Below are 24893 nucleotides of genomic sequence, written 5' to 3' on the forward strand. Positions count from 1 at the left end.
CGCTTGATTTTCGCCATTTTGGAGCAAAGTAACAGCAGCAGTGATCGTCAAGTGAGCGTCCTAGGAACTAAACGTTAGTGATGAGACATCTTTCAACATAGTGTCAAAACGAAGACCATTTGCACAAACTGTCAATTTTAATTCCTGGTACGCTCGGAGGCGCGTTTCAATATGGCACTAAAAATAATTGTCATTTTGTATGGCTCGCCTTTTCTAGCCTTCTTGTTTATTTCCATTTCAGTGGGTCCAATATTTAGGACATAAAGACCTCATTTAGCTTATGAATCTTTTATTTTTTAACAACACATTGAATTAATAAGATTTCTAAGTACTTACTTCAATTTTATTAGTCAGCGTTACAGAATAACTCATTCTCACTCTGTATTATAAACCGAGATCATTGCCAAAGTTGTAAGACCGTCATTTCTTCAATGAACACTACACCCTAATCGTAAACTCACTTGGCAGAAAATAATGTTACACAATTATTTAGGAACCAATGACTTGTCGCATTAGTTTTAATATTGTGAAAAACTTCAAGTGTTAGAAGTATAAAATATGTTATGAATTAATAAAAATATTTTCTCGTTTACTAGTTGTTTTTATTAATTCTTCTTGAAAACCCAACTTTGGAAAGGTATCTTTATATGTTAACTTCTTTTCTTCCTTCGATTCTTCTTCTAAATTCGTTGTAAAAATGGAAAACTGGTGACGTATTTTGCGTTTACGGCACTGTGCATGCTTCTATCGGTCGTAATTGATCTTATCTGTAATCTGGCGATAGGTTACTTAGCAACGTTGTTATTTGTCAAATGTTTCGGCATTCAAAATAGGTTTTTTTAGGTAGCTACATGACAAAATGTAAGGAACATGAGGACAGTAGGATCTAACCAGTTCTCGCTGGTGTGGCTTCCGTTGCGGTTTGCACTTTCTTTGTAAACCTATATGTCATTTCCGATTTGCAAAAACCTTTATTATCACTTCATCATATACGTGCGGAAGGATCTGGGAACCTACCGCATTAACATCCCAAGAGAACTCCTGCCATTATTGGAAAGGAGTTACGACCCTCAGCAATGAAGGAATACGACTATTAAGAAACATACTTCGTTGAATACACTTAAGCCGCGATAGCCTCACTAATGTTTAAACTTTAAGACGTCCGCCTCCATTTCGGGATTCGGGAGAGGCGTACGATCCCGGCCATATGCACCTTTAACTTTTCGTGGTTGTGCGCTTGCCTTGCTTACCTTGCACTTACTTTAACCTGCATGTCTGAAAGTTCTCCATAATACCATGCAAAGGTTTCTGCCGTATAGCAAATCTGTCAGAGTCCAGAATCTGTCCAATAAAGGGTGTGTTTTCGGATATTCTTAAAATTTAAAGATGTCCTATATTTTTCAGGTGATATGATTCCCCTTTTTAACTGACTTCAAAAAAGGAGGAGGTTCTCAATTCGTCGGAATCTTTTTTTTTTTAATGTATGTGTTCACCGATTACTCAAAGACCCCTGAACCGATTTGAAATTTTTTTTTGTTTGAAAGGGGATACTGTGCAGGTGGTCCCATGTAAATTTGGTGAAGATCTGATGAATATCTTCGGAGATGGAGAACAGAACTCTTCAATGGATAAGAGCAAATTGCTCGCGATCAGTGTAATAGCTTAGTAAACAGTAGGGTTTTAACTGGGCATAGCATATTATAGTACAGTGGGGCCACTAATAATTGTGAAATAAAAAAAATTCAAAAGAAAAATAAAACCGACTTCAAAAACCACAAGTACTAAAAAATAATAAATAATTTTTGTTTAGTTACACTAGGTATGAAGTCGGGTGAGCTTCACATTTGGATTTCTAATTTTGTTTTATTATGCTCGCTCGACTTCATACCTAACCTACCTAACCTACCTAAAAATTATTTATTACTTTTTACTACTTGTGGTTTTTGAAGTCGGTTTTATTTTTCTTTTGAAAATTTTTACTTCATTATGATGACCCAGGTGAAAAAAGTGGAATATAGTAATTAGTATATTATAATATCTACCTACGTAGTATAGAGTAGGTAGGTTGGTATCTACGTAGTTAGCCCGCTGCACTGCGTCAGATACGATATACAAATACTGATAGCGATAAAAGCTCAAAAGAATTTTTTTCAAGTTCCTATGGACGCATAGAGTTTCTAAAAGATTTTTGGTAGAGCAAAACGGACGATTTTTTAGAGAAAAAAAAAAATAGATGCTTCATCTAAGTATTTCTCTTTACTAAGGCTGAGACCTATAGAGCGTTGACTTTACTCAGACTTAAGACACTGTTAAAACGAGACAGCGTTATACTGCAGACATAAATCTGTCTCGTTTTAACTGAAACTTAATTCTAAACTAAGTCTAAGTGCGTTCTATAGATTTCAACCTAATTCTATTTTGCTAATAGGCAATGGTCGAAGATTCCAGGTTCGCCAGACGTTACTTATTTTCTGCGAAACAGTGGGTTAGTATTATAATGTGTGGCTACTTTTAACGTAGCTACACATATAGGTAGTAGCTTGTACCGACGACGGCCAATTAGTCAGTCAGCTGCTAAAGTACGTAAAAACACTACATCCTTTTCTTAGTCTCAGTGCCGATTGTGTATACTTTCAAAGTAGGTATCATCATATTATTACGACTCAGGCTATAGCCTAATAATTTTTATAGTAAGTTTTTTCGTAAGTATAGTAAGAGTAAATATGTAATTATTTTTGCGAACTTTAAATCGTCCGGCGAAAATTACCGCCGAAGGTGTCTGGCAGTATTGAACATTAATTTTATCACTAACAATATTTTGTATACTTACAAAACTTACTTAAGTACTTGGTTTTGTGACATACGAGTACCTACATAAGCAGAGGGAATGAAATGCCAGCGCAGTAGAAATAAAAGTCCGCTATTTGATACCGTACATATTTTCATAAGTTTGATGATTCATTAAGTTGCCCTATGCAACCTACGCTATAATCCTTTACGGAAAATATGAAATACGATACCACAATGGTAGAGTTCCGCGCCTGCATTGTTTTCTTTGTAATTTCCAGGTATTTAATTCGATGAAACCATAATTATAAAAAGGTATCTCTTATTATAATGTTGTGTATCTACGTTTTGTTATCACACTAATATTATAAAGGCGACAGTGTGTGTATGTGTGTGTTTATATTTGTTACTCCTTCACACAAAACTACTTGACTGATTTGGCTGAAATTTGCGATGGAGATAGATAATATCCTGGTTTAGCACATAGGCTACTTTTTATCCCGGAAAATCAGAGTTCCCACAGGATTTCGAGAAACTTAAATCCACGCGGACGAAGTCCCGGGCATCAGCTAGTACTGAAGCGTATCACTGACTGTATTGCGAGGCGCCGAAGACGGGAGCGACTGGCCGGAAGACTTTGTGACTTGGATCCCTACATCAAAAAACATATGTTTCTCTCAGCTGGGTCTCTTATAATATTTAAGTACTTATAGTATAATTAGGTAGGCAGGTATATACTATGGTAGTACTTAATACTTTATGTAAATGTGTACTGCAAACGCCAGCAAAGAAATGCAGAATTGTAATGTGCCGGTTTGTCTGGAAGCGCCTTGGGAGTTGGGCCTAGGCGGTAGCGAGCAGGCAGCGCAGCGGGCGGCGAGTTGCGGTTGCCCAGCACAGGATAGCAGGCCGGGCATGCGGCGAGCACGGGGCACGCAGCGTTGCTTATCGATCGGCGCTCGGCTCCGCGATTGCCGGTGGCGCCGCGGCGCGGGCACCGTAAGCGACGCCGTCCCTCGTGGCTCGTGGTGCGCCAGCTGTCAAATCCGTGTGACGTAACCGCTAGGGCGGCGCACATACGGTCGCCGCCAGCCGATCGTGTAGTACGTTCGCTCCGTAGAGCCGGCTCTAGCGCCATTGCAATCGTTGCCCGTCGTCCGCGGTCCAGTGCACTGTGAACCCACGCCGTTCTTCCGCGCGGCAGGTGAGGTTGGGACCGGCGTGGCTCCGGTGGCTCGAGTCCGCCCGGAGCGGTATTGATCGCATCCCGTGCGACTGTTTCAATGTTTATAAACAGCCGGCCGCATCCATTCGTACCCTCCTGTTTTTGATACGTCTTCCCCACTGTGAGCGATCCCCACAGCCGATCCTGAATGCACCGAACGCAACAGCATCTCGCGTAGGACTCAGAGCACGTATGTATGCAGCTACAGACTTAATTTATTGCAGTTCATATCATCTACTTATCTACGCAGTATTTTCCGACGACAATAATGTAATTAAGACTTTACCTGTTACTAGGAAATAATAATAATAGGTAGGTACCAAGTATTAGTTCTAGCAAGTAATAAAATAAGTGATAGGTGGGTATTTTTAACAGTCTCGATAACTTAAAACAATTCTATTAGGTGCCAGGCGCCAGTGACATAAGTACCTACTTATTTTCCGATTAAAATGATTTTTATACGAAACTAGTTTCCGTCTGCTTCAATTGCCTAATTAATGTCTTTGCACATTTCAAATTAGGTACATTTTTTGTGGACTCTACATAGTGACCGCACTTGAGTCATGAGTAGGTATCCTATAAAGGTACTTCTCCACACTTGCATCGTAAACCTGCAACGAATTACGCAAGTTATCACCTAGTTTCAATCTAGCCATGGATGTAATACCTTTAATAAATGGTTTCCTCATAACGACTATGTAACTAATGTGTGCGAACTACATAATAAAATATTCGTGTATAGTATACTTACTAGATGAAGCCTGCCACTTCGTCCGCGATGATTTAGGTTTTTAACCCCCGACCCAAAAATAGGGGTGTTATAAGTTTGAAGTGTGTATCTATGTACCTGTCTGTGGCATCGTAGCTCCTAAACTAATGAACCGATTTTAATTTAGTTTTTTTTTATTTGAAAGGTGGCTTGATCGAGAGTGTTCTTAGCTATAATACAAGAAAATCGGTTCAGCCGTTTGAAAGTTATCAGCTCTTTTCTAGTTACTGTAACACTTGTCGGGGGTGTTATAAATTTTTAATTTACACTTGTTAAATATGTACCTATAGGACCATAGGTATTCGATTTTCCGGGATAGAATGAGTCTCTAGTAGGCAAGTTAGCTCTGTCGATGCCAAAGCTAAGTAGGTAGATGATACTCGCATCTTCTTCTCTACTTTGTTCATGTGGATTTAAATATATTAAAAATCCTGTGGGAACTCTTTTATTTTCCGAGATCAAAACAAGCCTTTCCGTCCCCGGGATATCTGTGCCTTCACTCAAAACGGATTAACTATAGTCGTGAAACGCTATATGCAGACAGACAGACACACCGCGTATTTATCATATTACTATGGATTATATAATTGCTACTATGAACATATACTTAGACTCATTCCATAAATTGATAGGTTTGACAGTCAAATGTACTTACTATATGATTTAATAATTATTTATTTATTATTTAATTTCACCTATTTATCACGATGGATGTTACAAAGATATCAGTTGTAAGTACCTATACCTAAGGATTACTTAGTAAAATTGTTATTGTAAGATTACACACAGAAGGTCAACATTGATAAGTGATCGGTTAGATCACAAAACGCATCAAATAAATAGTTACAATATATTCCTTACATACATAGTAGGTATATATTAAATACTTAGTAGCTGATCCGTCCGATGGGATGAAATCATTGGCGTTGGAAGAATATGTGGGAAAATTTTATATAGTTACATAATATGTATATGTTACTTCTGGATAAAGTAGCTTTCTAATAGTTAAAGAATTATTAAAATCGGTTCAGCAGTTTCAAAGTTTATCGGCGCTTTGGTATTCACGCTATTACCCGTGGATTCTGTTGCATGGCTCAAGGAAGAATATTTAGAGGTTTTTTTGTAATACTTTTTCATGCATTACTTAGTTAATTTTTATCATTAGTAACTAAAGGATAAAGTTGCTATCCTGCAGGAACTGTTTATTTTTCGGGATAAAACGAAACCTAACCTATGTCCCTCTCCGTCTTAAACTATACTCAAGCAAAAAATTACGTCGTCGCGCCGTTTGAGAGTTCAATCAATGCTTGAAAAAGAAAAATAATAAAAAATGACTTTAAAAACCACAAACACTAAAAAGTACAAAATAATTTTTGGTCCAGGTCCAGGGGTCTTTGAGTAATCGGGGAACATACGTAAAAAATAAAAAATAAAAAGATTCCGACGAATTGAGAACCTCCTCCTTTTTTGATAGTCGGTTAAAAATAGCATGCTATCCCGCGGTAACTGTTTGTTTGTCCGGAATCAAAAATAGCTTGTCACAATAAAGGTCATACTCATTCAAAAAAAAACGGTCAAGTTCGAGTCAGAATCGAACACGAAGGGTTCCGTATCGTACACGGATTTAGTAAATTAATTTTTTCGTGAACATCTTATATTTTTTTTTATGTAACCACAAATTCACGCTTATCGGAATTTTCTCTTTACTTTTGTCATAAGACCTACCTAGGTCTGCCAAATTTCATGATTCTAGGTTATCCATATAGGTTTTGATTTGCTTTCCTTGACAGAGACGACAGACAGGCAACAAAGTGATCCTATAAGGGTTCCTCTTTTCTGACATCAATTTGAAGTTCTGTTGTAGAATAATTGAAGGACGTGTGTGAAAAAACGCATGCAGCTACGTTGCAGTGTTATTGAGCGGAAAAGGCTTGAAAAATAGCATGATATCCTGCAGGGACTGTTTGTTTGATTGATCGCAAGTAGCTTATGTCACTCTACAGGTCCCCAACTATGCTTATGCAAAAGAAGCTCTGTTGCGGCGTCAGTGCTATCGCGCGGGAATTGTTGGTTTGACCGGAATTAAAAGTAGTTCAAGTCACTTGGCAGGTTCTCATCTCAACAATGCATAAGCAAAAATTACGTGAATTTGTAGCTGTATCGCGGCGTAATTTAAGGGATTAATGTGTGAAATATCTACCTAAGTGTACTACTAACGTACCTACTACCAGAAACTGTTTATTTTTCTGGATGTAGAGTAGCCTATGTTACTCTCCAAGTTCTGGCTATACCCATTATGTGACGCGCGGCGTTTTGATATAACCTTTCGTTATTTGTAAGCATAATATGTCCACACATTTATTCATTATTTTAAAAACAAAACAAGCTTTAGTAATAAATTGTTTAATTAAAGCGAAAAAAGTGTTTGATTGTGATTGTACATTAATTTTCTGTGCCTACATTTTTAGGGTTGCGTACCTCAAAAGGAAAAATGGAGCCCTTATAAGATCACTTTGTTATACCTAGTTAGTCATGAACTTAGTTATATTAATCGCTGCATTGGGGAAGGTCAAGTTCACATAGTTGTAGGTGCGAATCGCGGCAAGCAGTTCATTTTCTACAGCACTGCCAGTCGTCTTGATGTTTGAGACACTAGACTATGTATAGTTAGTCTATAGTTAAACGTAGTCATCCTGTTTTGTTCAACAACTCGACGGAAGTCTAAAGCCGGTAGCATACTAATAGCACGCCCGACCAGGCGCGTTGAAGCAGATCTAGTCAATGTGGTTTTGTAGTGTGTTTCTGGCTATGGAGATACTAAGATGCGTGACGTCGCGGTCGGATTAGCAGGCCTATTAGGTATTGCGTTTCTCAGTGAACATATAATTTAGTTGTAAATTATAAAAATGTATCTACCCAGAAAATAACTGCGTTACTTTATCCGTATTTAGATAGAAGCAGGCCTAATTCGATGTAATCCGCCAAAACAGTCAAATCTGTATGGTACGCAATTATGTAGGTACAACATGCAGCACGCTATAAGCATTACCCGCTTTCCCACTACTAAAGCAGCTGGAAAACCAAGCAATACATACTTACCACCGACGTACAACACCACACAAATCTTCTAGAACACACTCAACGTACGTTACATCCCCAGAAGATATAGTCTTCACAATGCACAATTGCAAAGACTTTGCAATTGTGCATGGTAGAATTGCAAAGACTTGCAACGTTACATTGCGGAGTTTACGTCTTCTGGAGATGATCCGTATCGGAGTGAAAAGTCTGTGGAGTGTGTTCTAGTTTGACATCTAAGTACTTCTAATTGTTAGACATATTGGGGAGTGTATGCCCACTTAGATAAATAATAGGCTTGTGTATTCGGATAGCCCGGATTTGGCGGACTGTGGCCTCAATCCTTCTCATTCTGCTCGTGCTCAGTAGTAGGCCGGCGAAGCGGTTGATCATGATGATGATGATTCGGATAGAGTGTGGCATGTCAGAAGTATGCTTCTAGTCTGTTTTAGATTTATATTATAGATGAAAGTGTACTAGCAAGGTCTTCTATTTCGAGTAGCAAACTTTTTAGATTGGTCACGGTGTATAAAAAGGCACCAACACAAATCTTTCACACACAAGTTCAAGGCCGCTTAACTTCTAGTGCATGACTATAAATAAGCTGAATATAAATAGGTATATTATACGTTAGTCTGAGATAGTCGTAACTAAAATATAGGGTAGGTTCCGTATCTTTGTACCTAGATTGTCTACAATAAGTATTAGGCAGATTAAAAGTACATGTATACGGCTCTACAAAAATGTAGAGCGAGATAATATTTGAACTGTTTGTTTTCGAATTTTGTGTTCATAAAAAAATAAAATTGTGAATTTAGCTATCTACAATTAGCTTATAAAAATACCCTTCACCTAGCCTATATACATAATATAAGCTCCTTGCACAATAAATTATTATTAATCTCTACCTGCCTGCCAAAATTTCGGTAGCGTATAAAACTATGAGATATTTACAGATGCCTTCAGTTTTCATTATTTGTTGATTTTATGTAAATTCTACTCAGTCTATTATACATATTTTTCTAGTAGGTACATACTTACCAGGTGACGGCAGAAGTTGAAATATCTATAAAAATGTATAAGTAAAGTTGCAAACTCAAGCAAAAAAGAGCTAAATCTAAAGCTGGCAAGCACAAAGCATAACAAATAGGGCTCCAATGATAAAACATCTCTGTCACGACGAGGTTGCCGGCGTCTGCTCCGTTATGCATAGTTCAACCCGGAGAGGTTTCATTCACTAGAGGTAGGGAACTGCCGTTAAAAACGCCGCAACCTGAGTGGTCATGCTTTCATCATCATTATGATCATCATCAGTCTGTGGCCGTCCACTGTTGGACATAGGCCTTCCATATAGAGCGACACCACAGCCGGTCCTCAGCCTTCCTTATCTAGCCACTTCCCTCCAACCGTTTATATCGTTGGTCCATCGTGCTGGAGGGCGTCCCACACTACGCTTGCTTAAACGCGGTCTCCACTCAAGGACTTTCCGGCTTCAACGGCCATCGTCTCTACGACAGGCATGGCCTGCCCACTGCCACTTCAGCTTGCTAATAGTTTGAGCTATGTCAGTGACCTTGGTTCTCCTGCGGATCTCCTCATTTTGGATCTTATCCCTCAGGGAAACTCCTAACATAGCCCTCTCCATAGCTCGCTGAGCAACTTTGAATTTGTGAACAAGTGTTCACATTTGTCAGTGTCCACGTTTCAGCACCATAGGTGAGGCCGTCAAGGACACCCTGGTTTAAGACTTTTGTTTTCAGGCATTGAGGAATTGACAATGAGAAGATATGACTTAATTTTCAAAAAGCTGCCCACCCTAGCCGAATCTTCTGTCTTTATGAAGTGAAAATTTCTTTAGTTCTGTTATGATTTGAAAATAAAATTTAAAATAATATAATTGATTTTAAAACTTGAGTATTCTGATAAATAAACCCTATAATACTAACCTACTCTTGATATCCTGCATTCGTCTAATCCTCTCGAAGTTTAGTTTTCGAATGTTTCACTTCTACTGCGTGTGATCATAATGATTATTATCATACTTAATTGAAACCTGCTGGACGATTGCGGAGAAGGTGCATCAATCCTTGCTTCAATCTCGATTATTGTGATGAATAGCGAGAGAGTATAAGTTAGCAATATGTTATCAAAAAGAGTCGTCTCCAGTTCACTCCGTCTTATGCCTAAGATATCAAATGGCAATACAAATGGTTAACCCCCCCGTTTACACACTGCCCGTGCAGCATGGGAAGGAGCGAGGAACGGAGGCAGAAACGTAGTGTGGCCGCGTTACTCGCATGTTCCTCGTTCATGCCCATCGCTCCCTATATTGTCGGTTAGTATGCAAAAGCGCGCACGCTACCACAGTTTCGATGTCCATCGCGTTGCAAAGGCAAGCGACCTAGTGCGGCGGCGTCGCGATTAATTGCGCGAGTAGAGCAGTGTGTGGACGCTGCATTAGACAAAATAGAACAATATGTTGCCTTAAAAATCATTATTAGTTACGACTTTAAGGCGCTTTTTTTACACCAAATGCAGATCTGCATCTACATGCCGTATTACTCAATGGTTCAACCACTGTCAACCGTGAGTCGAGAGCTTTGCGATCCGCTCGAGTGGCTTTCTCTATTTTTACCTTAATAAGGGTTGCAAAGACGTTGCATTTTCAATTCTGCAACATGCACTTCAAATTTTTTATCCGTCTTCAGGAGGGAGTTTAGTAGTTTTTGTAAAGTTTATATGTTTGTTTGTCGTTTTCCTCAGAATACTCAATAGATTTTAACAAAATGATGTGTCATTGCCCGTTTATAAATTGAGATTTAAATACATATACTATCGAGTTTGATCTCATTGTATGAACTTTTAGTGCCTAAATACAAGAGTTATTACCTAGTCTTATAACAAGCCAAATCTATAATGGAAATATTAGAATTTCATCTTTTTCCTGTTAGGTTAATTTAAATAAAATATTTTTATCGTTTTAGCTGATTCCATGCTGATTCATTAAAAATATTTTGCTGGCTATAGTACAATTTTCTTACTCATATAATGTCCGAATGAACTGAAAAATAATAGACATAAAAACATGGCATATAAGTAGCGTTCAACCTTGAAAATGTGTTAAGACTCGGTTTTTATTGTCACGTCTTCGTAATGTTATATTATAGCTGTTATTAGATAAGTTTAGGTAATTTATTGTAGTAGATAGATATACACACTTACAATTACACTTATAACACTTAGGTATGCTATTTGAAAGAAGTAACTTCTGAGTTTCTTGCTGGTTCGCAGCAGATTCTGCTTTCCAAAGCGGTGGTAGGTGGTGGTGGATTTGTCTTAAAAGCTTTAATAAATAATGTAATGTGGTTCAATCTGCTAATTACAATGTCTCTGAACTAAATGAAATTAATAACTTCAAATCTGATGCTATCCTTTTCCACAAGGAGCATTATGAAAGGGATAACAGTACATTTAGACCTAGATTGTGTACAATAAAATTAGCCACATTCTCAGATTGAGAAAATAACTACCTACCTATTATTTATTATCTCTGTGAATATATTTTGGTCTACACCAATGATCCCTATGTCACGACAGGTCAACATGGCAACCGGGGTGGGGACACCCCGCATAACCCGTGACGCGCGGATGTGCGAAGCGTTTCCCCGCCTCATACCTCGATTGCCAAGTCTGCCTGTCGCGAACTATAGGTATCTCAGCAGATTTTGATTTTTGTCTATTTAAGGGCACTATTAAAGATGGACATATACTTATTTCCATCCATCCATCTTTAATACTGCCATAAATATGTGCAGCTGTGATACAAAATAAAATATTTAAAGCTAAACAAGGTCAGACTCGAAGCCCACTTTAGTAGGTAGGTATACTTGCTATTGTCGAAATTAATAATTTATGCAAAACAAATAATGCGTCGTGATGACGTCAGTTTTCTTATAGATACTTCATATAATATAGCTTTGGTTGTCCTTAGTTTGCTTTTAAAGATAAACAAATATCAGAAACCTTCTCGGCGAAACTCATAAGCGACACGGTTTTCCCGGTGGCGGCGCTTTAGACCTTCTGGAGTTCATGTTTTCACTCGTATCATATTTTCATTGTCAGTTTGCGGTAACAAGGTTCTATGGGGTGAATTTAGTGCCCCTTATATTCATATCAAAAAGAAGATACCTACTTGTTTACCAAACAAGCAAACTTAGGAAAACTAAAAAATATATAAAATCTCTCTCACACTCTCTTTGTGTCTTGTTCCTTATTGCTGGGAGTTGTAACCCTTTTCCATACTCACAATTATAAGAGTAGGGATTTTTTTGCATAATAATGCCGTCCGTAGATCCTTCCGCATACGATTCGAGTAAGAGTAGGTACAGGATTTCCTCCTGTATTAATTAGTATTATTAGATGAGTGATTACTTTTTAATTGGATTACAAATTAGTCCTTGATTGCGATCTTACTTGATGGTAAAATGGAACTGAGCAAACTCGAAAGGTGTATGGTAGTTTTAGACCCTTTTATATCTGTCAGCGGGATGTATCTCATGAATAGATAGAGAGTAGAAGTTTTCACAACAACGAATAACAAAAAATCAAGATGGGCCATTTCAAAATGGCCAGCGTGCAATTTTGAAAGGATTAAAAATTACGACAGTGTTATCATATCTTGTTATTCTTGCACGATTATTCTTGTACGAGTCTGACCAACACTTGATCGGTTTCTTGAGAGAGATCCACAGTTTAAAATTCACAAATATCTACTAGCATTAGATAAATTCAGCTTAAATAATATTACCGTGGCTTAATCGTTGAGACGGATTGGAAAGTCGTTTTATGTTGACCAGAAGAATCCGAGGCTTTGTTACTGTACTGTTGCACATAATAGATTAGCCACGACTTTAAAGTCGTTCTTTGACGTCTCCAGAACAGTTATTCTCATTGGTTCAAAGAGTTAACTATTAATATTGTTGATAGTTTGGAAAAGAAACGGTTGTCGGGCTATCTGCGCATTTGAAAGCTATACGATGTTTTTATTTTTATTGTAGATAGACTACGAATAACAATATAAGAAAGGTGAATTCCAGTTCTTATTGCCGTCTCTCTCTCTGCGTCACTTTACTCATTGCTGAGGATTCCGACCCCTTTTATTAATTAGGGTTCCGTACCCGAAGGGTCCCAACGGGACTCTATTGTTAAGCCTCCGCTGTCAATCTGTCTGTCTGTCTATCAGCGGGCTGTACCTTCATAAACTGTAATAGGTAGAGTAGAGCGTGTATTTCTATTAAAAATGGCCACAATTCGAATAAAAAAAAAAAAGTACCTACAATCTACATAGTGTTATCCCTTGCACGGTGGTGCCTTCGTGTGCTAGTCTGACTCACACTTGACCATTTTCACACAACTTCCATATTATGTGATAGCATTCCATGGAAAAAATCACCTGGCAAATAATCCGGTGCGGGTTAGCTCTGACCTGACGTGGATCGACGCATCTTTGCATCTTTGCATCATTGGATCAATGCACTGTCGCTGTTAGACCACACGTCCCTCAATTAACATTGTAAGGAAATACCAACAAGGTACAAATCGAATGAAAACTTGATGCAATGACGATTTTGCGGTGCTGCTTTGACATCACGGCCGTGGTATAATTAGACCGTGCTAGAAATGCACCGCTCCGCGTCCTTGTGGGTGATGTCACACTATTCTACAACAAACAAAGATCGTGTGTCCGACAATAGTGAGCCCTGCCCACGTCATCTGGGTGCGCCAAATCTACCCATCTATACATTACATTGTAATGTGATGAACCCAATGATCAAGGGCGAGTCCTTTAATTAGTTCTAGCTGGTTATAGCTTAGTGATTAATGCTTCAGTCTCCTAGTCAGGGGCTCCGTGTTTGACTCCCAGGCACGCAAAAGAGAACTTTTTTTTAAAATTCAGATATCCCAATATACAATTAGTTAGCCCTTGACTTCAATCTCACCTGGTGGTAACTGGTAAGTGATGATGCAGCCTAAGATGGAAGCGGGTTAACCTAGAAAGGCTATGGCAGTTTTCACTAAGTATCACTTGCTTTAATTGTGAATAGATGTGTAAGCAAACATCCTGAGGAAACTTGCTTGTCTGAGGATTCTCCATCATGTTCTCAAAAGAATGCGAAGATCGTCAATCGGGCTTAGCCAACATGCAGCGTAGTGGACTGTGGCCTAAGCCGTTCTCATTTCGAGACGAGGTTCATGCTCAGTAGTGGGCCGATGGCATGGTTTTAAACTCTCGATCGCCTTTACTCTAGACTAAAGGATGCCCGCGACTTCGCTCGCGTGGATTTCAAGTCCTGTGAAAACTCTTTGATTTTCCGGGATGAAATGAAGTCAATGGATGTCTCCAGGATGCAATCTCTGTATCAACAAGATGGAACGCCTGGAACTTCAGCCACGTGAATATACGGTTTTTTTTAAAACCCGTGGGAACTATTTCATGTCCAATAAAGTCAAGTCTTCGACGACAAATTTGTCTCTCGTGTCGACCATGTTAGTGTAAACGAGAAAACGGTCGACATCGACAATATGTCTATCTCTCGTCGCGAGATATCTCGTCGGCCGTATGTTAGCCCAACTGGGATCAAAAGTAGCCTATGTAAAGCATCGGATGCAAGATATCTCTGTACCTATTTATCTTTCGTCAAGACACACTTTCGCAATTATAATATTAAACAAGCTTTTTGCTCGCGACTTCGTCCGGACTACACCAAATTATTTAACCCCCTCCCTCGTCAGGGGTTGAATTTTCCAAAATCTTTTAGTAGTCTCCTTTTTTTATCTCTTGTCTACGTCATAATAGCTATCTGCGTGCCTTTCAGCCCAATCCATCTAGTAGTAGATCAGTCAGTCAGTCAGTCAGTCACCGTTTCCTTTTCCTATATTTAGATTTTTATATATGTAACTAGCTGTGCCCGCGACTTCGTTCGCGTGGAATAGTGACTTTTCGGGCAGCATATACTCTGTACGTTGAGAATATTGGCCGTGATTCTTTAAATTGACATAACTTTTTTATTTATGAACCGATTGACATGAAATAAACACTAAATGTTAAGTGAAGCTTACTACAATATATTAGTGAAAACCGTATCTAAATCGAATAAGCCGTGTTTCTGATATTAGCGTGCACAAACACACAGACAAACAGACAAAAAAAATTAATTGCAATTTCGGGTTCGGCATTGATATAATAACAACCCCTGCTACTTTTTTTTATATATTTCCATTGTACAGACACACACCACTTTTCTACAATTTTATTATATGTATAGATTGTATATATTATGGTTTTGGTGCACGAGCATGACGGAGTTGGGTATAACAAGCCGTTCGTATTTGTGATATTTTGGCACAACAACGTAGGCAGGTAATAACGAACGAGGCAGTAAAACTGAACCAACTGTCCGAGGCAGCGGAAGTGACCTTTCAAATTGGGACAATCTTGGTCAAATCGGGTTGCATGCATCATTATTCACTAAAATATATCAATGAACCAAGCTAATGATTTCCTATTCAAAATGCGAATGTCTATTTAAAGAAAGGTCTATTTTTTAACCCCCGACCCAAAAAGAGGGGTGTTATAAGTTTGACGTGTGTATCTGTGTATCTGTGTATCTGTCTGTGGCATCGTAGCGCCTAAACGAATGAACCGATTTTAATTTAGTTTTTTTTGTTTGAAAGGTGGCTTGATAGAGAGTGTTCTTAGCTATAATCTAAAAAAATTGGTTCAGCCGTTTAAGAGCTATCAGCTCTTTTCTAGTTTTCTTGTAGAAAAGAAGGTTAGATAACCGTTAGGTTCATAATATTATGTCAATAGACAAATGTCAAGCTGTCAAGATGGACGTTGCCTAAATACATAATTATTTATTTGAAAATGATGTTTTGGAAAAGTCAGATACTTTGGATCGTCGGGGGTGTTATAAATTTTTAATTTACACTTGTTAAATATTAAAAACAACTTATATGTATATATATATATATATATATATACATATATATATATATATATAAGTATAATATATTATATAAATAGATAGATTATTTTGTTACTTTGTCCTTCAATCACGTTGCAACGGAACAGCGGCTTGACGTGACTTTATTGCATGAACATAGTTAAGAAAAAGAAATCTCAGAAAATTTGAAAAAGTTCCCGTGGGTTTTTTAAAAACCTAAAATCTAAATCCACGTGGACGAAGTCACGGGCATCATGAAGATCCATATTAAATGCGTCCGTATGCGCCCAAACATTAAACAACATATTTTTCGAAATATTTTTTGCAAGATTTAACTATTGGTATTTTTATTAAAAAGCTAATGTGCGCGTGATTTAGGTTTTTAGAAATGTCATGGGAACTTTTTAGCAGCTTATTACTTATTACGCTCCGTTTTTATATCCATGCAAAAATCACACCGATCCGTTTCTCTGTTGCAGCGTGATTGATGTATGAACTATTAAACCAAAAAAAGCACACTTTTGCATTTATGATGTGGATATCGAATAGTAATTTCACCACATTTTTCTTCTGGAAAAGTCTGAGAGTCCATCCTCAAAGAATTCGGCATCAAGCAGTATCTGTCCTCTGCTGTACCTACGTGCTCCATTCTGACTTTCTTTGGTCACATCTGGACGTGACGATGCCTCCATTGAACGTCTGTAGTCCAAAGAAGAGTAGAGGGCACCAGAGCACGTGGTAGATCGCCCATGAGATGGACAGGCCAAGTGATGGCTGCAATGGACGTCCCTTTACATGAATGCAATAGGAAGGCACCCATCAGAGAAGTAAGTGACGACCACGACCGCTCTGACAAGAGTGATAATGATTTAGTGAGCAAAATTAACGACCCGCGACCTTTAAAAAATCATAAAATCGCGAATGTTTTGATAATGTATGAGGAAACTAATGCAATTTGGTTTATGTGAATCAAAAATAACATTGACCTTGTACCTATACATTAAAATGGAATGCGAATGCCGTGTACTAGATATGCGTGTAAACTACTTGTAAACAAAATTAAATATTATCACGCCAACCATGTCGCTTACAATAGTTGGCTACATTTTAAAAATGCATTCATGGTGTTACCTGCTGATGGCGTCGTCGCTGTCAACCTATCCACTGCCGGACAGGTCTCGTGCAGGGATCTCCACACGCCACGCTCTTGCGCAGCCTGAATCCAGCGGCTCCCTGCCCCTCGTTTGATGTCGTCGTCCACCTTTTCGTTGCGAGGTCTCCATTCTGTCACCTTAGGACCCAATGTCTATCACTTTTATGTGCCCTACCGATTGCCACTTCAGCGCCGCGACACGTTGTTGTTTAGAAGCAGGCGTTATTTTACGGAAGTCCATGATATACAAGGAACCAAAACCGTAATTTGCTATAATCCGCTAAACGAAACAAATCTGGATGGTGCAACATTCAGCATGCGACATGCACTGCCCGCCCTCCCACTGATGAAGATGCAGGAAAAGCCAGCCACCAAGCAAGCAATACGCACCACCACCTAACAGTACCACACAAATCCCAACGAATCTTGTCATTTCTGATGCGATTACTAAGAGAAATTCCAAGCTAAGTATAAGCTTTCTTCATCGGCCTCAGTGACTCTGAGCTTTCTTATGAGTCTCATAGTTAGCGATCATGTTTCAACCCTGTGTTATCACTGGTAATACACACTGTTTGAAGACTTTGGTCTTCAATCCTATAGGAATTTTGGACGGGAAGATATTTTAAAGTTTCCCGAACGCTGCCCAGCCGAATTAGATATTTTGGTATCATCACAGAAAAAGTTAAAAATCGAAGCTAGGGTTAGTTAAATAATAAGCGCTTTGGCAATATATTACGGCAGGATTAATATAGTTGAAGAAATGTGATTGGGATTATTCATTACATAATATTCCTTATCCAGCGCAGCGCAACGCGGGTTGTAGAGGCATAAAAGAACTGCTTACCCTCATAGAAAAATTGACAATAAATAGGTAGTTACAACCTATCCCTAACAAATGCCTCTATGCACGCCACAGTCTATAATAATTATGTATTATATAAAGTTACTGTGAAATATTTTCAATGAAATACATTTTAACAAATAGATACAGTTACCTACTTTGAAGATTTCAGCATTAGATTGCTTCTTTTATAATATAGCAAAATGCAATGTCATGCAAATATTTAAATTGCAACAACCAAAAGAAAGTTACAAGTCGCCAGTCTAGTTAATTAAAAGCTTGTAAAAAGTTAATTCGAAATATTAAATTACAAAATACCTACATAATAAGTACAACAAGATTGAGACAATCTCTTTTTTAACCTAAAACCCATACTAATAAATGCGAAAGTGTGTAAAAAAATAATGCAATATCTAAGTGAAATAAAATTAGAATAAAGGAAATAATATTTTTTAGGCTAGCTGAATATAGTTAATACTTAGAGATCGTTGAAGTTTAGATATTGAAATATTTTTGAGAAGAGAAGAGAATAGGATAGGTACTATGGAGTGAAAGTAGGCTAAGATCAACTTTAGATTGTTCGGAAAATATAATCGATCTCTGTTGTTGTTTTGTAAGTGTTTTTATACATTACGGACATGCATTCTATTAATGCGGACACGGATTCTTGTACTCATATTTACATTTTGAAATTAACGGCAAGGTCTATTCGTCGAATTCAATATTTTGATTATAAAAGGTCTCTACATTGACTACATAGTATAAAACAAAGTCGCTTCCCGAGGACTATATGCTTAGATCTTTTGAACTACGCAATGGATAGGTAGTTTAATTATATTGTTTTGTGTTAAAAGGTTGAAATAGACTTCGTCTGTGTTGGTGTTAGCTGGCGGGCGTGCTCTGCCTTTTTGGAGTGTTTTTTTTTTTGTTAAAACTGACTGGAAAGCGCTCTAAGGGGGTGCCGTGCGTATGTCGGCGAGCGCCGGCACAGACGGGGTCCATACTTGTATAGTTTAACTAACTTGTTACAAATAACTACAAACTTGACATTGGCTAATCTACAAAGATTAGCCAATGTCGAGTTTGTAGTTATTTTTTTTCTCCTTTTTTTTCTCTCTCGTCTGGCTTTACAAAAAGCAAGACGAGAGAGAAAAAAAAAGATTGAAATATGACGAAAATGTTTTTCAAGACGTCCGTCGCGTCGCTCGCGTCGGAAGAAATCAAGCCGACTGAGAGGCGAGAGCTTTCATCCAAAATACTGTCTTTCTTTGGAAATATAACACAATGAAACTGAGACCACATTAGTTCACTCTGATATTAGTGTTGCATTGCACCCGTGTGAAGCCGGGGCGGGTCGCTAGTATTTGTTATAAGGATTAGGGAAAGCGTGTTGAAGTTCTCGTGATACTTTTCAAGTGAACAGCGTGTAAATCGTAATTTAGTACCTACCTACTTACTAGACAATGGACAAGATCTAGTCCGATCTGGAACATCCCCTTTATTTAATTATTAGATATACGATACAATACATTTATTTATTTGCATAATCTGTAGGTACGGCCTAAGCCGTCTTGGCGTATTGAGATTACTAAGCAGGCTGGTAACTGAATCAGGGAACCGTAACAGAAATACGCATTTATTATCATTCTTACGTATATTAATATCATATATGTATATGTAAAAGTTTGGATGTTTGTTACTTCTTCACGCTGCAGTGGCTCAACCGATTTGGCTGAAAGGAATCGGGATAGGTACAATAAAAGCAATATAAAGTTTTTCGGCTTCGGAATTTAAAAAAATGCACTATGCTTTATGAAGGAAAGGCACTATTGAATTTTTAATATGTTTCAAATTAAGTCATAGGGTATAACGAAATAACAAATCAAATTACAAAAGTGCTACAACCTTTTCAGGGCTCTCTCCGTCACTTACTCCGTACAATCGTAGTTCCAATTTCATTTGAATATTAAGCAACCAAAGTCCATGAAATTTTGCAGACATATTCTACAAACTAATATACAGATATTCCTGCCTGTCGTGTTTTAGATTTTTCTAAAAATATGTAAATCTGCAAAATTTCATGGAATTTGGTTGCTTAATATTCAAATTAAATTGGAACTACGTTTGTATGGAGCGAGTGACGGAGAGACCCCTCTTAAAATTGCATGCAAAGTGTCAAAAAAGATGTTGTCACGTAGTCCTAAAAAGTACCTAAGCACGTGACCAGTTCATTTGACTGTAGGTACTTACAGTTTGAGTAAATTCAGTGTGCTTTCTGTTACGAGCGATGAAACGTTAATTGTAATTAAATCAGTAAGTTTTATTTACCACTAATTATATGGAACCGTTATTATTAGGTACTGATCTACCTGCAACAAATAACAGATAATAACATGATAAAAGCATTTTATTACAAACTTTAACTCCGACTTCCAAACCTTTCTTTATTTTTATTTACTTATCCATTAAAAAACTGGGCATTAAAAGCTTATAAAAACTCCGCTACCCGTTTTGAATTTAACTGTTTAACTTCGAGAGGTGCCATATAATAGAGGAGGTGATGTTCCGCAAAGAACAAGGTGACAAGAAGAACAAGTCGTGCTTTTTAGGGTTCTAAAGGTGCCGTTGGGACTCAACTACTAAGCTTCCGCCGTTCGTCCATCTGTCCGTCCGTCTGTTTATCTGTCTGTCCGTTCGTACGTCCATCCGTCCGTACGTCCGTCCGTACGTCCATCCGTCTGTACGTCCATCCGTCCGTACGTCCGTCCGTACGTTCGTCCGTCTGTCCCTACCTGTTTGTCTGTACGTCAACGGGGTGTACCTCATGCGGTGACTCGCACTTGACCGATTTTTTTTACATCTATCCTTTATCATACTATGAGGTAATAGTAAAAGGGAAATATCCTTACTAGGTTATATTATGAAAAGTGTCTGTCTGTCTGTTATCTTTACAACTTGATCGCTGCAATCCAATCTTGACAAAATTCGGTACAGAGTTAGCGTACATTCTGGAGACGGAGTTAGTATAGAGTCTCGATAGCTCAATGGTTGAGGAGCGGACGGGATTCCGAAAGATCGGCGGTTCAAATCCCACCCGTTGCACTATTGTCGTACCCACTCCTAGCACAAGCTTTACGCTTAATTGGGGGGAAAGGGGAGTATTAGTCATGATTAGCATGGCTGATATTCTTTATTAAAAAAAATCTTTTTATCCCAGAAAAACAAATAGTTCACGGGACTTTTAAGAACCTACTTCCACACCGATAAAATCCTGGGTGTATGCTAGTAGGCATAGTAAAATAAATATGTTTACTCAGTAACGGTCATTCCCGTCAGACCGTCAGAGTAGGCTCCCGCTCAATGCAAGAAAAAATGATATTTGCGTCTCTATTGTCTTAAACTCAATGGTTTACTTACGTAAGTGAATGCAACGCTGCATGGAAGCAAAGCTTATCGAATCGGAACATTTTCTATCTTTCCCACGTTTGTAAGAGCGACGGACTGAAATGGTAACTACGTCGTCCCGGATCAGATTGCAATCTTCACTTGGAGAGTGTGATTTTACCAACTTATGAGCTATGAGGTACCTACTAACTAGTACAGCTACACATAGTAGGTACCACTGCTGAATATGATTTCCTTTATGCATGGTACACTTCTTTCTATTTGCCCCTGTCTCGTTAAACAGGCAGACACAGAAAGGGAAACAAAAATTAGGATTTCGTACCCGAAGGGTTCCAGCGGAACCGTAATACTAAGCTTCCTCTGCCCGACTATCCGTCCGTCCATCCGTCTGTTTGTCAGTTTGGCTGTATCTCATGAATCGTAATAGGTAGAGAGTTGTGGTGTGTATTTCTATTATCGCTTGACACAAAAACCAAGATGGCGAATTGTAAAATGTCTGCCATGTAAATAAAAAAATACAAAAGTGTGTAATGTTATATCTTGTACGATGGAACGGAACCATCGATATAGAATTACCACGGAACCACTCGTTTGCGAGTCCGATTTAAAAAAAATGCAAGATTGCGGATCTAAATTATTTTAATTACGGTATTGGTGGTAAATAATAATAGGAAAATAATTATAAAAACAGGCGATGAGCTTTTACAACGATACAACACGATACGACAACCTTACCCAATATAGAGAGCTGGTAGGTACAATTAAGTATGTACAATGTACATTGTACAATGTACACTAATAATAATATTTGAATAAGTTCGCATTATTACTTTTTTTAATAGATTAGTTTATGGAACTCTTCTCTACCGGAGTAGATATCTTACCTAGGCATATATTATATACGTCTATATCTACAGCACTACCTACTTTTTAATTACCATAAAAAAATTAAAGGCGATTACATTATTTGTGTCTGTCATCAAGGCAATCAAACCCATGTAAGTACTTCTCAATGAATTAGAATCATAAAAGTCATTTTATATGGACTAGCTTAATCCTCAACCTAAGGGACTAGCAAACGTGATTTGACAACTTACCGGCTTACGTAACTTCCGTGTCACGTTTTTGAGTTTAAAAGTTTCACAACAGTTTAGTCTGCACGCTTTTCGTCAAACGTCAGATGAATCAATTATTAAATTCCCTGTAGGTATTCCTGACGAATACCTAAATAGCATACCGCTGAACCAGTTATATCTTTAGCCGATTGCTTCGCCGATCTTGTTTCACGATTGTCATGAATACGTGATCGGGGCTTCCTTTCCTCTATTATTGATCGCCACATTCGCTTGTGTCTGGCTGCAGCACAAACAAAACCGAAACCTAATTTCGATTACCCCAGGCTCCAGCGCCTACGTGGGGTCCCATACGTCCGAATAAAATAAACGAAACCCTTCCTTATAGGATCAATTGTGTCTGTCTGTCTGTCACAGTCAATTTGCTCCGGACTGATTAAATTGGGTAGGTACACATAATTGAATTAATATAGCCAAAACACGGACGTGTAACGTAAATAAATAAGACATACTCACCTACTTACCTTACAGCTACAGACAGACAGACAGACACACTTTCGCATTTATAATATTAAGTATGGATAACAGAGCCTTTAGCTAATTTCGATTGTAATTTTGCTCTAACAAAAATATGCTGTAAGGTGTAATATTATCCGAATCCACTTCCAAGTAAGAATCTAATAATAATACCTACAGGTCTAATTTCGCCATTTGTGTTCAATAATTCCCAGTAACGCTTACCAATAGGTTCCTATGTTATTTAAATAAGGCAAACTACGTGATTGAGTTCGCACCATCATATTTCGACATTTACGTTGAATTTGTTGTCGACAGCGCGCTCGGATTTCAATTTTCAGACACTTTATTTAAATAGGAAAGTCGAGTTCATCCGTATTAATTTTCACTCGATTACGGCAGAGCTGATGTCATTAAATTTTTTGTCTCCATTTTGAAAGTTTATGTTACAATGTGAACCTCTATTTACACGACTGCCCAAAAAAGAGTGTAATATTTTCAGGATGTATGTATGTGAGTTTCTTTATTCTACCTTAACTTCTGAACGCCTGAACAGATTTGGATGTAGGTATCCTTACATCATCCAGAATGACACAGACTATAACTTTTATATGATAAAAATTGATATTATTTTAAATCACGACTTTTTCATTATATGATGATATGCGATTAAATGCGATTAATAATCTTTGACTTGTGTAACAGCAGGCCCGTTGCGATCGTTACACATGAGGTTCATTCAGTAGGTCACTGCAGGGGACTGACCTTTCCCTGCCGAAGGAATGCTATTATATTGTCATCCTATTTCCCACAAGTCTATATCGGCTATGCAAAAGGCGCCTTGCTCTTTTAACGGTCGTCCACAATTTCTCAATCTTAATAAATATTTTTTCTATTTCTTAGTGGTAAGTACCTACTGCTCCACTATATTCGGCAAATTAACTGGCCACATTATTCGGGACACGGCCAATGTTTTGTGTTTGCGAATTTTTAAATAATTTGGCAAATCCAAAGCGGCCAACCATTAGTATGAATGTGCGGAACGGTACGACTGCCGCCGGCCACTCAATTTGCGATATCACGAATTATTTGGCGATAGTAGAGCTGAACCATAATTGAGAGCACAATCAATTTATCAACAAAAAATAATCGCGTTGCCAAAAACTTAGCAGTTAATATTTTTCAAATACAGTATACCTACCTACTCGTACATACATATTATATACATTAATTTTTTTTGAACAGGCCTCTGTGTAGTGGTAATAGCTTTCTATAGCTACTAAATTTCAACATTCTAAGATATCCCTCATAGTGTGTATTTTATAAAATGGCTGTGAATCACTACTGAATAGCTACTGTCGCGCGTTGCATATGCGACTAACGCCCAAAATGCAGATGCGCTACTTAATCGCCCTTCTAACCGTGGGCAACCTCTCTAAGGCTTTTATTCAGCCAAGCAATTTTAATAGAAGATATTAATGAATCCGTACCTAGCTGTCATTAAAACACGAATTATATTTAGACTGCCGCCTACTCGGAAAATCCACGCGAGATTTGTGTTGGCGCCAAATCATTCACGCCCCAACTCACGTCATCTTTTTAAGTCGTTACTCGTTATACGTTTTCAAGATTCAGTAGTAGCCCTATACTTACACACCTCTCTGCAAATTGTTTAGTTGCAAATCCATAAACTAGCCTAATGACAATCTTTGAGTCATGATTAAGTGTTCAAATCATAGACCTACGATTTTTCGCTTCGCTCAAAATTTATGGTTCAAATCGATTTTCTTAATCTTATTAACTATAATCTTGTTGCTGTGTTGCACTCAATAATACAATATAATAATACATATCTATGCTTTTAGAGGTGGTAGTAGGGCCCCTGAACATATTTGCGAGTAAGATGGACTCATCACTTTGGCTTGGACACATTGTTCAAGTGTTGGTAGACCACAGTTATTGTAATATCAAATTTTCAAACTCTTTTTTAAAAGTTATTGTAAAATCAAGTCTTTTCACACTATAGCTTACACTATAGCT

General features: G+C 38.0%; 1 protein-coding gene across 2 annotated transcripts in view; it reads left to right on the top strand.

Annotated features, from left to right (window-relative positions):
• Nucleotides 1–3881: 3881 nt before the first annotated feature.
• LOC123880761 overlaps nt 3882–24893 on the top strand; it is a 60218-nt gene continuing 39206 nt past the window's right edge. The window contains exon 1 of one of the 2 annotated variants that reach the window (XM_045929060.1): nt 3882–3991. The gene's annotated coding sequence lies outside the window, so the exon portion shown is untranslated. Of the gene's footprint in view, nt 4203–24893 lie in introns of both variants that reach the window. The other variant, XM_045929059.1, reaches the window with a different exon arrangement.

The sequence above is a fragment of the Maniola jurtina genome, chromosome Z (genome assembly GCF_905333055.1).
Source record: "Maniola jurtina chromosome Z, ilManJurt1.1, whole genome shotgun sequence".
Lineage (NCBI taxonomy): Eukaryota > Metazoa > Arthropoda > Insecta > Lepidoptera > Nymphalidae > Maniola > Maniola jurtina.